The sequence below is a fragment of the Aedes aegypti genome, chromosome 2 (genome assembly GCF_002204515.2).
Source record: "Aedes aegypti strain LVP_AGWG chromosome 2, AaegL5.0 Primary Assembly, whole genome shotgun sequence".
Classification (NCBI taxonomy): Eukaryota; Metazoa; Arthropoda; class Insecta; order Diptera; family Culicidae; genus Aedes; species Aedes aegypti.
Genome location: NC_035108.1, coordinates 14244308 through 14249996, shown reverse-complemented (window position 1 = coordinate 14249996; position 5689 = coordinate 14244308).

The window sequence follows — 5689 nt, the reverse complement described above, 5'->3', positions numbered from 1 at the left end:
GGTCTAAAAATCATGCTTTTGCAAGGGTCATTTGAAGCTATCATCAAAAGCCGTCAACATGTCTCACAAGGTATTTCACAATAATTATGGTTTTGAAATTCACCAGAGTTCTGCCAAGGATTATGCCAACTGAACTACTAAATTTTTCGAAATAAATCAATTCATGAAGGATGATGGATTTGTCAAAAATACTTTGAAAGTATTTCTTAAAATATTGCTCATAATTTTTTTTTTTTTTTTGAGAGTTTTTGTAGAACTTTTCTAAAATAAATGAAAAAAAAATGCTGAAAAGCAATTTTGAAATTCATTCTAACATTCTCTTTCGCAATTTGACTTTATATTTCCAAATTAATGTCTCTTAAATTATATTCGATTTGTACTTGTCTTATTCTTTCAGGAATTACTCGAAGAATTCTTGCACAGAAAATAAATTCCTTGTAAATTCTAGCATGTTATGCACATAAAGGGAATGCCAAACATGTTGGAAGTTTTTCCTACACATCGTGTAAATTTACATTTTCATTGTGTAAATTTTCACTATACACCATGTAATCCACCATGGACTCCAACCGATTGTACGATAATTCGCTTAAATTGGTACGATGTTGATTTAGTTTTCCACGAAGTGTTGAGGCAATTCTGGCATTCCCTTTATGTGAATGATTTAACGCATTTTCTACAACATTTTTTTTTGTGTATAGTGTGTACAGGAATTTCTCCAAGGGATTCGCAATGATTCCACAACAGATTCTTATAACGTCACATATGTTAAGATACTTAAAAATCGTTCTGGAGAAACAGTCAAAGGAATTTCAAAAAATTGTTTGTTTAACTAGTTCTAAGCTTTTATGTTCCAGAATTTCTCCGGGAAACAATTCAAGAAAATGTGCAGAATTATCTTGTTCTTCTTTATCGACTGTGTCTTTATTCCTTATAAGATTCATTGCAAGAATTTCGCAGAAATTCATTTAGATTCAGCGAATTACACAGGATATTCTGTCATACTAACTCAAGATCCTACAAATAATTTAAGCTGGAATTCATGCAAAATACACTAAATAAGCTCTTGGGCAATAAAATACTCAAAAAATATTTGGTAGTAATTACTATAACTATCCTTGAAGAGAAACTTGAGTGAATATTTAAAATACCTATATCAATCAAGGATAAGTATCTATGTTACTAGAGCAGTTACCGTTGTAATTTTGATATTAGCGTTTGGTTCAAAAGAAACCTACTGCTAAAGTAATCATATGTGCATTTTTAGAATGCTTTGTGTATCTCTTTAAAAATTACTGGAGATTTCCTGACGAACTTCTTCGAAGAATCCTGCGAAAAACTCTTTTCAGGATACCTACAAAAATTCTGGAGCAATTTCTTTACGAAAAACTTGCATGCTTTTAAGGTTGTCCTATTCAAAATCCTGACTTCGCCCATGGATCGAACACTTGCGTTCCGTAAAAACGGACCCGAGAGAAACGGTCCTCGCCGAGATTCCCACACACCCCGACGAAACCGATGATGTGGGCACAAGTGTTCCAGCGAATATCCATCCCGAAGAGGAACGTGCAATAAAACCGAACAGAGTCGAGACCTCATCGTCGTCGTCGTCGTCGTCGTCTTCGTCCAGTGAATAACAACATTCTTTCGCCTTCCTGTTTGATGGCCCAACTTGGCTTGGCTTTGGAGAACGAATCCATGCGTGTGAGTTCTCTTTCCTAGAATTTGATACGGACCCAGAGGCAGAGTGAATGGCTGGCAAGTAAGTACATTACCTTGACCAGTGAGCAGGAGTGAGTTGAAGTCACGTTGAGGTTTCTTATGGTCAAGCTGGGAAGAGATGTTTTTAATTGATACAATCGTCTTAAGCATCGCCACACACTAGGTCCATTCAAATTTATGATTAAGATTACATACTTACCAGTTTTTTTAAATACATTTATCAGTACATTATGAAATCGTTTTTCAAGAAACTGAAAAATGTCACCAAAGAAACAAATTTTTCGCACTGAAAACGTTACGAGCTTCAAGTTTAAAATACATTGAATCAGTGTCTAAGCATACAGAGACATTTTTACAAAATTTTATTCATTACATACCAAAGTCATCTGAATTAGACACTCCTCACCTCATGGCTCTAATGCAAATGCACTGCTATTTACTCGTCACGTCGCCATGATCATGTGGAATGTCGATGTTTGTTCTTCTCACGCCTCTATTCCCGCTGCGTCACCTCGCGTTTAAGCATCTAGATACCTTACATTGACTCTAAGAGTCTGCCTTCTATGGCCATAATCTCTAGCTAATGCGTTCAGGCCGAGCCCACACAGCAAACCGAGTAGAGAAGTATCATGACCACGGACCCCGAGCCGGAAGAATGCAGTGCACACCGAACTTCACTGACCTAAACCAACGAAAGCATCGACTGGATGAGATAATGACCGCGACAAATATTGTCATATTGGTTTTCCATTTACATATTCCTCGGCGTTGAGCTTAAGCCTGAGCAGGTCTCTTATCGTTGTCGTAATGTGCCGCAGTCCGTCATCGAGACATTCAAACGAGACTGCTTAGTCGAATGGTTTTCAAATATTTGACTTCAACATTCTCTTCTAGCTACGGTTCACGAAGAAGGTCCAAAAGATTGTTCAAAATCTTTCCTTCTATGTTTATCAGCTGAGGCAGAGAAAGGAAGGTTGTTTGGATGCTCAAATTGGGTGTTCTTCCTCTGTCATAAAAGTGTCAAACATTTCTTTTACGTGGTTATGTCCTTTAATTACGTAACAGTCGTTTTATATATTTAAACGAAGTATGCACTTCAACAGAAAAGAAATGGCCTATCTCGATGCGTGGGAGATTTCTTGCGAGAAATGCTCAAGAAAAGCATTTTTCTTTGATCGCAGTACGCAGTTGAAAAGAAATGTTAATTCAAATGGAGCTCACTGTAGGAAATTTCTTGACTATTTCTTGGGCAGAAATTTTTATTTTTCTTGGGCGGAACAGCATACTTAGCTTTATAACAGTTTTTGAAGAATGTTCACTTCGAATTTATTTATTTTACGAGCGTTTTTTCTTATCACGGTGCATATCTGGACTGAAATTCAGATAAAAGACTGTTTGAATAAATAATCAACATTTAACAATAAATCATAAAATATGGAATATATTAAATCAGTAGCGAGATCAAGAATTTGAATGTTTAGCAAAGTATGAGAGGTTGTCACCTCATTGCAGTCGAATTTAAAAAAGGTGGCTTTTGGCTTTTCGGTAAAGTCAACTCAAAATTAGATAAAATGTTTTTTCCTTGTAAACAGGATAGCACTAAGCGCTTATTCAGACTTTTATGAATATCTTAATGACTTATCCTGTTTAAGATTTGAGATGTTTCACTTTTTATATCCTACTAAAACAGTGTTGTAAGCTTTAAAAATTATGTTATAATATATGTGAATGATACTCCCACTACTTTGAGTAGTGATCCCAGAGCAAATACTAGGTGTAATTTGCATTTACAAGCGCAAAAGATAGCGTAGGAAGTAGGCTTCAATTTTCTTGAAGATTTGACCAAAATAACTTGCAGAAATTTTGAAATATTGAGCAGTATCGATTTTATTTGAGTAACCAAATGCCATTCAGTAAGATTTTGGACTTTTCTTGAATCCTTTTTTTCAGTGTTGCTATCTACATAAAATTTGTGTGACGGTAGACTATATATCAAGCGTGTGCTAGAATAAGGGCGTAAGTCGCATGATCGATTTCTCTTCATCGATCCTCTCTTTTAAGAATAAAAGTGACAAGAAGCGGGATGGTTAGCATTTTTTTCACTTCAGGACGCTAGGCAGCGATGCAATCTTGCGTCCTGAGGAGAAAAAATGCTGACAAACACGCTTCTTGTCACCTTGATATGGGCGTAGCCAGGGGGGGGGGGGGGGGGGGTGTTCAAGCGAGTGCCGTTGCCCCCCTCTACTCTGGCTGACGGAACAAAAATCATGCAGATGATGCAAAGGTTATTATACTGTTCGAGTTTTCCAAAGGTTGTGAGTTGTGTCCTGCGGGGGCGGGCGATGGGGTCAGGATCGAACATGTCGCACGTTGTTCGCGTAGTAAAATGAGAAGCGCCGCGGATCGATATTAGTGTTTGATCTATTGAACGCGTCGCTTGCTCTTACGTGGGCGAGTGACGAACACTTATTAGGCGTACAATGCGATTATCTAATTATATCGCGAATCCGATTAGGATTTTAGAATTATGTCGTGGATCGCATCACCAACTATTGGTGACTCCCAGATCGTTACCTTATCCCACTAACTCAATATCCTATCCATGACAACTGTGGAGATACCTCTGCATACTCGGTCTCTAGTAACAACGGCTGTCTAACTAACATTCCTTCCCTACTCCGATGACCGTAAGGACGTGGCCGGCACCATTATTGACTTTTAAAATTTGAGCTCTCGATTTGTGTACATTGAAGAATGGAAAGCTAATCCCAAGTCCCATTTGTTCTGGATTGTTCTGGTCAATCACGGAGTAGCAACTCCGAATTGTACGGTCATCTATGCTCATGCTCATGCTTATGTTCGAAATTTCCAAAGGTTGTTTTCAGCTTTTGTATTTATATATCATTGCGTCATGATAAACTTTTTGGATAGTTCTTTAAGCCCAAGTGAACGCTTCTGCCCAATTTTTTTCCAATTATCAATCAGAGAATTTGGTATTGCCACACTTCTCCCTGCCCATTGGGTTTGTTGAGGAATTTGAAGAGTTCACCAAAGATCTTACGAGACATAATTCAAGAATTTTGTCTACAGTAAATATATCTTGAGAGGAATCTGCCTAAAATCTATTACAGAGTTTAAAAATCCATGCCAGAAATCTGCCAAGTTATCATAAAATGAATTCGTTCAGGAATTCTTCTTCTTGGAATTCTTATACAACAAATAATTTGATAAGAAGTCCTGGAATTTCTCTAGATGATTCGTTTTTTGCGTTCTTCAAGGAATGTTTTGAACAAACAACTTCAGAATCGTTCTTCGAAATACTTACAATTTCTTCAACGCATACCATGAATTCGGGTGAAATTGATCGGTAGAGTGTCTTACGTTTCTATTTCTCACCAATAGAGCATCAATATCATTTTAACACGAAGTAAATTACCATTGTTTTACTTAGTTATTGTCTAATTGTGTGTTGGGGAGTTCTTGAGATGTTCATTGCTATGTGGTGTTTACACACATCCTTAACCCCTCTACCGGCAGCTTTATTTTTTACCGCGGGATAAAAATTCAAATCGCGATAACTTTTTTGTTTCTCGGTATTTTTGCACCATTTTTTCACAAGTTCTCAAAAAACTCTTCTAGTTTGAGAATTCGTGTCGATATTGATCATTGGTCATCTGGATCCAGAGATATTCCAAAATTCCTTGGGGGACCGACGCTTAATCATAACCCACGTATATATCATAGGCTACAGATTTTTTAACGTATTCAGATGTTCACTCTTTGGAACAATACATTAATGAGAGTATGTTGTGAAAAAATGAAGCAATTTGAAGCAGCCGTCTTTGAGTAATGAGCATTTATGTTGCTGGTACCAAGCTGACCAAATAAAGATCTTGAAAACTTCAAAAAACCTCATATCGTAATTTTCTGATATCTCTTAGAATTCTTAACCAATTTGTATGATTTT